The 9,506-nt window shown below is 47.3% G+C and overlaps 1 protein-coding gene across 1 annotated transcript in view; it reads left to right on the top strand.

The window, feature by feature from the left end:
• Positions 1–8,602: 8,602 nt before the first annotated feature.
• Positions 8,603–9,506, top strand: part of LOC144690792 (actin-related protein 2/3 complex subunit 1A-B) — a 62,240-nt gene continuing 61,336 nt past the window's right edge. The window contains exon 1 of the mRNA XM_078558610.1: positions 8,603–8,733. The gene's annotated coding sequence lies outside the window, so the exon portion shown is untranslated. The remainder of the gene's footprint in view (positions 8,734–9,506) is intronic.

Here is a 9,506-nt window from a genome sequence, read left to right as displayed (position 1 = left end):
ATACAGCAAAATCTGATGGAATAATTCATTGCATTAAAATTACAAATTTTCTTTTGTTATACTAAGCTGCCACGTAGCATAAAATCTCAATTAATACTAGTGTTCCAAAATAAGATACTTTATATCTCTGACCTTGTTGCAATTTTTCTTTTCAAACGTCACATAATCCATTGTCTGCTCTCACAAGCTAGCTGGTATCCCTCTGTAAGGCACTTGGCTTTATACTTGAGAACAAGTAAACCTCCTTTGCAGGTACTACATCAGAAAAATCTAACAAACGCCAGAAGGATGAGCTGCATAGGGAATATCAAATGACCAGAAGGGCATTCAAATCATTTATGTAGTTCCATATACAAAACCAAGAACAACTAGAGAAACAGCCCCTCCCTTATCTCTGTAATTTATTTCCACACTATTTATTTACTTCATCAAATATCTAATAGATGATTTTCTCCCTTGTTTTAGTTTGTGAAATTTGATGAGCATTTTTAAAAAAAGTTGGCTTGTTTTTTGCTTCAAAAAAGTGTGGCGATATTGAATCTGAAAATAACAAATGTGACTGCATTTTTGTAAAATCGAGTGGGATGCACTTAGTATTCATCGTTGTGCTCTAAAGTGAGTCATCAAACTGATTTCATAAATAAAAAACAAAAATTGCTATTCTGCCTTTGTATAAGGCCTTGTTTAGGCTTCATTTAGAAAGTTTTGTCCGGTTTTGGTCCCCTCACATAGTGATAAGATATAAAGTATCTTATTTTGGAACACTAGTATTAATTGAGATTTTATGCTACGTGGCAGCTTAGTGTAACAAAAGAAAATTTGTAATTTTAATGCAATGAATTATTCCGTCAGATTTTGCTGTATCAGGGCATCCAATGGTACATGCCATTGGTTAGATAGAAGTAAAATTCTGCCAATGTTGGAAATCTAGATGGTTAGAAGGTCCTGAAATAGCTTCAGAAAAGAGTCAGGTAAGACAAAATACTGTGGATGCTGGAAATCTGAAACAAAAACAAAAAATGCTGGAAAAACTCAGCAGGCCTGACAGCATCTGTGGAGAGAAAGACAGATAGACAAGTGTCACTTGATTGATATCTACTTTAAAAAGCTTTAAATGTCATAATAGATTTAAAGAGCTGAAGAAATTTACTATCGAAAAGAGTAGAATTCCAGGAGATTTGATTGAGGCCATTACAGTAATTAAATAATTAGATTTGGGCCTTATGGTTAGATTATTTGAGTTAGGTGGTTGGGGAGATTCTATGATTATGTTATTTAAGCATGGAATTAGGTTAGGTGTTAGGGGGTATTTCAGAGTCATCTATCTATTTCCTGGCTCATGCAATGAGTGCAGATTCACTGAAAACATTGAAAGCTGGCTGGATGACTCCTGAATATGGCTGACATACCTGCATATAAAAAAGAGACGCATTTATACACTGCCTTTCATGACCACCGGACGTCTCAAAGCTCTTTACAGCCAATGAAGTACCTTTGAAGTGTAGACTCCATTGTAATGTAGGAAACACGGCAGTCAACTGTACACAGCAAGCTCCCACAAACAACAATGTGATAATGACAAATAGTGTTGATGTTTCTACTGGCTGGGATACTGGGAATAATTCCCTTGCTGCTCTTTGAAATAATGCAATGAAATCTTTTAAGTTTAACTGAGAGGGCAGACAGTGGGTATATGTGGGTGGATGAGAAGGGGCGGTGTGGTGTGTGTTTTCCAGTCTCTATGGTCTCCTGGAACGTTTTTGAACATCTTTGAGGCTAAGAGGAATTTTTCAGTGTTTTTATCTAAATTAGATTCACAGGCTGATTAAGAGTTTGACAGGCCATGACATAAATATTCCTTCCATGCATGTAACCATCTTTTTATCAGCTGATAGGATGGTTAGTCCTAGATGGTTAGAAGGGTTTTATGAGCTCTTACAGCCTACACAATGAGAATGGGAGAGCACCCATACATACCAGGGCTGAATTTTTGGGCCCCGCCTGGGATGTAAATGGAGGCAGACTGGGCCTAAAAATAACAGCGCGGCCTGGCATACAGGTTTTTTGATGCCGTTCCAGACACCAGCCATGTTCACCAGGATGGTACTTGGAGAGCTTATTAGAGCTTGTCAACAGAGGGAGTTAAAAGTTTCATGGGGGTGCATGGGCTACATGTACTGTCTGAGGTAAACCAGGTGAAAGGAGATGAGTGCAGAGTGGGAATCCAGTCCAATCCACAAAATTACCCTGGAGCCATAAAGTTTCAATGGCGCAAAGGGAACTCAGCAACTGGGACTCAGGTGCCCATTGTGCTGTGCAAGTGACAGGGAGAGTAGGAAGTAGGTGCTCAGGCAATGCAGAGGGTTGTCACCCTCCTGGCATTGGGGGGGATGTGGTTTGGGCTGAAGAGCAGGGGACGAGGCAGCCAAGGAAAACTGGGCATCCAGCTGAGCACAAGCTGGCAATGGGGGCACAATTCTCAGATTTTGGGCCCCATGGTCATGAGGTGCAACACTCTCCACAAGAAGGGTGGAGCCCCAGCATGAAGGCAGAGGAGATGAATGAAAGGCAGGAAAGACCCGAAGCCCATACCTTCCACGTAAAATCTACAACTCAGCTACCTGGAGTTGGCCAAGAGCCAGTGCCACAGGAGACTGTGACTCTCCAGGTAGATGGTCACAGACACCTGTTCCCTTGTCACTGAAGACCTCGAACGTCGCAGCACTGGTTACTGGTGACTGTCACTATGATCTTGAACTTCTTCACCTCTAGCTCCTTCCAAGGAACTGCTGCAGACATAGGTGGCATCTTGCAAATGACAGCACATTGCTGCATCTCGCAGATTACTGATGACCTTTTTGTGAGAATCGCTCAGTACATTCATTTCACGACAGCCAAGCCCTCACAGGGACACGGGGCATTTGGTTTCACCACCATTGCTAGATTCCCCCAGGTGCAAGGCATCATCGATTGCACCCATATGCATTCAAGGCACCCAATAACCACCAGTGAGATTCAACAGAAAAGGTTTCCATTCCTTCAATGTTTAACGGGGCTATACCACAAGAGTTTCCCCCATATCTGTGCTCGCTATCCTGGTAGCTGACATGACTCCTTCATTCTCTGGCAGTCCAGGCTGCAGGAAATCTTCACTGTAACCCCCAAAGTCCCAGGATGGATTCTAGGGGATGAGAGATATCCCTTGATGAGATGTCTACTCACCCCCTCCCCCTAGTAACAAGAGCCCTTGCAGGGACACAGGGCTTTGGGTTTTGCTGCTATTGCTGGATTCCCCAGGTGCAAAGCATTATGTTTTGCACCCATGTGCCTTCAAGGTACCCAATAATGGGCCAGTGAGATTCAACAGGAAAGGCTTCCATTCCTTCAATGTTTACCTGGTCTTTACCACAACAAGAGCTTCCTCCATATCTGTGCTCGATATCGTGGTAGCTGACATGACTCCTTCATTCTCTGGCAGTCCAGGCTGCCGGAAATCTTCACTGTAACCCCCAAAGTCCCAGGATGGATTCTAGGGGACAAGAGATATCCTTTGAGGAGATGGCTACTCACCCTCTCCCCCCACTAACAAGAGCCCACAGATAGAGGCTCAAAGGTAATATAACCAAGGCCATCTGCTTATAAGGACAACCATTGAGCAGGCTTCTGAAGATGCGTATCAGTGCCTGGACCGCTCTGGAGGTTCCCTGCAATATACTCCTGCTGGGGTCTCACTCACTGTAGTGGTCTGCTGCATCTCGCACATTGCTGCATCTCCATAACATGGCCCTCCAAAGAGGAGTGAGCCTGAGGACAGTGAAACCCTGCAACAAGATAGCTCATCAGAGGAACAGGAGGAGCAGGACGTGGGGGAGGAGGGGGAAGTGGAGGTGTAGGGGGAAGATACAGAATACCAAGGTGCCCCGGCTGCACAAGGACGTGGCCAGGCATGGGGAAGGATGCAAAAGTCTCTCCAGGACGTCATGAATCTTTTGATTCAGGAACTTTGTCCCTCTGTCCCAGGATGAAGAGCATGGGATGCAAGTCACTCTGAGGTTACTGTGCTAACACATCCATTTAAGATGTAGGCTTAGCATTGATGATGCACATCTGCCTAGAGCCTTGGCCCTCTCCTTGATCTCCTTCCTTCGCCACCTCATACCACTTTTTTTTGCCACACTGCCAATGAAAGGAGTCTCAGGCATGTGTCTTGAAGTGTGATTAGTTATAAAATGATAAGAAAGGGAAACAATGCACGTAGACAGTGAGAAGAAACCCCAGTGACCCAAACAATACGTTCTATGATGCGGTGACCTCCACACTTAGCCACTCCTATGCAGTTTTCTCTTGTAGCCTCAGAAGAGGTGGAGGCAGCCTGTTCACCTGGCCTCTGCCTGCGGTGGTGAAGATGCTTGTGGCAGTCATCCACTTTGTGGAGGTGCCCGTGGGAATCAGGTTTTATAGGCTGCTGCAACTGCACCTGTTCAGGGACAGCCTCTGTCATTTAGCCCTTCTGCACAGAGGCTCTTACAGTCAGAGGAGCCAAGGAGGCTGAGGATAATGAAGGTGCCCTTGAGGGGTGGTGTCCTCATCCTCCTCCGTGACATCCTCAGCCCTCGTCTGGTGCTCCTGATGGAGAGGAACACCAACTGGTATGCAACTGGCATCCACTCCAGACATCTCTGTGCCACCAAGGTAACTGATCGCTCCAGGCTACAGTGTTGCAAGCATCCTGTTTACGCCAGTGCACTGCTCTTGCACCCACTCAGTGATTCCACATATGGCTCTCCACAAGGTTGGCCACTTTATGTTGGAGCTCATGCACTCATAGACCTGAACCATGGTGATGCAAATGAGCTGGGTGGACTCCTCCATCCTCAGCCCATAACCTTGCACTGCCTCAGGGAACTTGGACATGTGGAGCACATCTCCTGCTGCTGTTCCTTAGAGCCTCCTTTCCTCCTGAGGCCCTACATCTCTACCAAGCTAAGCATGGCTCCATCTGCCCTTCCTCCTTGCCTCTGACACCTCCACCTGAACACTTGAGCCATGCTCTGCACTCAGTGCCACCCTATCTAAATGCCTACCAGAACTCACCGAGGTGAGAGAATCTACACTGCTGGACAGTGCGCTTGTCAGTGTGATGGTGCTTCCTTGGTTTTGTGAGTTTGTTCTTGGGCTTTAGAGGGAGTTGGAGAGGGTGCCATTGGGTGAACTTCTGCACTTGTGGGAGACACAAGAGAAGATCATAAGAACTGGCCTAGGAGAGCAGTTTTGAGGCTTCCCAATGCAGCTCTGTGCTCGGCATGCTATTGAAGGGATGAGAGTGCACATCCAATTGAACATTTTGACCTCTATAATCACCATCTGCACCATGGATTCCCATCTTGCCAGGCCTGACTTTCCCACATCCAGAATCCTGCTCTTTCCTCCATTGGCATTATCCTCTGGTCGTAGGGAACCCCGCCACTTGTCATTGCCATTTCCCAGGCACTGTGTGCCTGTTTCTCCTGCTAACACAAAAGAGAGTGAGATAAGGCACTGCAGTCTTCTTTGGCCAATGACATTGACCCTTATCCATTAGAAGGTGCATGTATCAGTGGTGGAAGCTCCTCAGCAATACTCTGGCTCTGAGCTATTCTGAGGGATGAGTAAATGCCAAGGGCACACACCCCTCCCAAAATCAGGTATAGCATGTGGCCTGAGGGTCCTCAAGTGATGTGTCTGCTGGAGAGTACATGCCCTGAGATTTGTCCTGAGGGTTGGGTGGTTGCATGCATCTTGACAGACCGAAAGAGGTCATTGAGCCTTTTAGGGTCTACCGCAAGCCTACCTTCACTAGTCAATACATGCACTGGGATTCTTACAGCTCCACGCGCTTCCAAATTGGCCTTATCGGCAACCATGTAAATAGGGCCCAAGCCGTTTGCTCACCAGGCAAGTTTGATGCTGAAATAGGGCGCATCAAAGACATCCTGTGGGATAATGGCTACCTTGATCAGATCATTTCATGCTGTAAATCACGCAAACTCATGAATGGGCTAAGGCTGTCACTTTCAGCCCTGAAAAGTGCCCAGTCTACCCCAGGTTACCTGGAAGGGCAAGGTATCTCTCAACTTTGAGGAACAGTTGAAGCTAGCTGTTTCACACTGCTACTATGCAGTAGCAACAATAGTGGTATTCGCCACTAACAGGATGCTGCCATCAAGCCAAAAAGACATTCTGCCTATCACACAAATGAGTAATGTGGTATATGAATTTCAGTGCCAGTGTGATGCTACATATGTCGGCCATACATCCCAAAGATTGGCGGATCATAACAAACAGCATGTCCCAGCCACTGTCCACAATGGGCAAGGTTCAGACCATACCCAGCCAGCCCGTGCTTGCAAAACTCAAAACACAGTGTCCAACATTATTTGTGATTCTGCTACTGGACAACATTTGCTAAATAATCCTCAGTGTGCTAAAAATTACGCTAACAACCAATTTAAGATTGTCAGTCAGGCTCGCAGTTTGGCACATTTACGTGTACTGGAAGCTACACACATAGGGCCCTGTTCTTTGCAGACAAAAAGAATATGTACACATGTTGCACCTGTTTCAGCTAAACAAAGTAATTGACAGTTATTCACTGGTTCTTTCCTCAGGGCAATGCCTTGATCAATCAGAGTCAAGCTGCCTGGTTTAAATTTCAAACAATGTTTGGCAGTTAACTGTCAGTCACCATTAACTGGTGCATTCACCATGGCAACACCTCTACCAATCAAAGTCCACTTGCCAACCAATCAGGACTCTCTTCTCATGCAGTAGAAAGTTGTTGCTTCCCCTAACATTGGTATTCTTACAATTGTCCTGATTGGTGCAAGACGAAACATTTCAACAAAACGTCTTTTTTCAGCAATACTCAAATTTGAAAATTCTCACCCTTGTGTTCAACTCCCTCTATTGCCTCTCCCTTCCCTATCTCTGTAACTTTCTCCAGCTCCATAACCCCTGTAGCACTTTATGCTCATTCAATTATAGCCTCTTGTGCATCCCTGATTTTCAACACATACATCGTTGGTGGACATGCCTTCACCTGCCTAGGCTCTAACTACGGAACTCCCTTTGTTAACCTTGCTTGGCTCTTTACTTCGCTCTCTTTGATTTAAAACTTACCTCTTTACTCTTCCTTTGATCACCTGTCCTAGTATCCATGTTAAAGGCACTATATAAATGTGAGTTGTTGTGGCTCTGAATCCCACATTTGTGATAGTTGGAAACCTGCAGTGGGTAGATCAACACCTGAAAGAGAAACAATGCCTTAAGATTTTGATGTCATAATGTGGAACTGTCTTTGTTAAGGTACACATCGAAATAGCACCACACAAGTGTCAGGCAATAACCATCTCCAACAAGAGAGAATCTAACCATCGTTCCTTGACATTCAATGCCATTACCATCACTGAATCCCCCACTATCAACATCCTGGGTGTTAAATTGACCAGAAACTGAACTGGACTAGCCATATAAATACTGTGGCTACAAGAGCAGGTCAGGGGCTAGGAATCCTGAGACGAGTAACTCACCTCCTGACTCCCCAAAGCCTGTCCGCCATCTACAAGGCACAGGTCAGTAGTGATGGAATACTCCCCACTTGCCTGGGTGAGTGCAGCTCCCATAACACTTAAGAAGCTTGACACCGTCCAGGACAAAGCAACTCACTTGATTGGCACCACATCCACGAACATTCACTCCCTCCACCACCGACGCACAGTAGCAGCAACGTGTACCAACTACAAGATGCACTGCAGGAATTCACCAAGGCTCCTGAGACAGCACCTTCCAAACCCACAACCACTATCACCTAGAAGGACAAGGGCAGCAGATAGATGGGAACACCATCACCCGGAAGTTCCCCTCCAAGTCTCCCACCATATATCGCCGTTCCTTCACTGACGCTGGGTCAAAATTCTGGAACTCCCTCCCTAACAGCACTGTGGGTGTACCTACCCCACTTGGACTGCAGCGGTTCAAGAAGGCAGCTCACCACCACCTTCTCAAGGGCAATTAGGGATGGGCAATAAATGCTGGCCCAGCCAGCAAAGCCCACAACCCGTGAATGAATAAAAAGTTAAAATTTTAAACCCCAAAAACAAATGAACATCACTATGAGGCAAAACCATCCACCAGTCCAGGTTGGACATGGCCTGTAGGGGCATTTGCACTTGGCTGCCTGTCCCTCTTCCACAGATTTGCCCATTCCTGGCAGATCCTGGGAAAAAGGGCACGGGATTTTTGCCAGTACGCCTGAGACCTTCTGCGACGGTCGGACGCTGCAGGGACTTGCAGGCATCATTGGCACATGTGACAAGATTATTTAATTTATTAAGCTCCTTTTTTAATCAATTGCTTCTACTTGTTGTGCCAATCTAAGGAAAAAAGGAGGCACTTTTGTTAAGTTTTTTGACGGGGTCAATGGCCAACCTGGTATCTCTCCTAAAGAGGCTGACCAGTTGAACTGACCGTCGCCAGGGCAGCGCACCCTAGCAACAGTTTGCAGGCGCGCCGCCGAACTCAGCGTCCGGCATGCGCGCGCGCGCGCAATCCTGTACGTGCGCGTGCGCGCCCAGAGCCCGCGTATGTGCGTGCTCGCGGGTGCCGCTCCCGGATCCCGTCTCCGCCTGGTGACCGAATTCGTGTCGACTGACCAGAGTCCGCGAATTCAAGCCCGACACCGATAGCCCGCGCCAGGTAAGGGCTAGGAAGGGGAATCCGGGGCGGCTGTGTGGGGGCACCGGGAATCCGACACAAGGAAGCCGGGCCCCAACTGGCTGAAGAAGCCGTTGAGGCCTAGGCTGGGAACGAGCCGGCAAAACCGACAGAGCTGGCGGAAGGAAGGGGCGGCGGGGGGGGGGGTGGAGGGAATGGTCGGCGAGCCGAGCGGCAGGCCCTGGTCTGCCGGTCACACTCCGTGGGAGGCTCGACTAGGAAATGACCGCTGAGACCCAGGAAGGAGAAAAGCTGCCCCTGCCCCCGCCCCTCCCCCCCCCCCCCTTAATGACCTGCCCCCGACCCGGGGGTCAGCCCGGCTTGGGAGTCCGCGGGAGGGGGTGGGGTGTTTCCAGGGCTGAGGCAGTGTCCTGGGTCCGGGGGTTGGTAACATAGCCGAGGGGAGGGAAAGTGAATACAATACAGTAAACCGGGACAGTTCGGTACTCAAGAGTTACTACAGCGCCAGGGTAACGAGGTGGTCAGAAAAAACACATTTTTCACTGGAGTTCATCAAAGTACGTTTACGATTCTGCCTCAAGCTGAAGCTCAAATGTTTAGCAATTCTCTAGTACACTGTAGTAATTCTCTATTCGGACGACTGAAGTGACATAGTTGTCCTACTGTATTCACTATTTCATTTCTTCCCCCTTAAAATAATTATTTGAGGCAGGGGAAGGAGTTGATTTGTAAAGCTTTTAATTGGAGGGAGAGAAAGAAAGCCTAAGGTTTTAGGAATTTCAGGCATGTTATCC

This window comes from Cetorhinus maximus, chromosome 15 (genome assembly GCF_964194155.1).
Source record: "Cetorhinus maximus chromosome 15, sCetMax3.hap1.1, whole genome shotgun sequence".
NCBI lineage: Eukaryota > Metazoa > Chordata > Chondrichthyes > Lamniformes > Cetorhinidae > Cetorhinus > Cetorhinus maximus.
The sequence above is the reverse complement of the archived record's forward strand: the minus strand, read 5'-3'. Positions and strand labels throughout refer to the sequence as shown.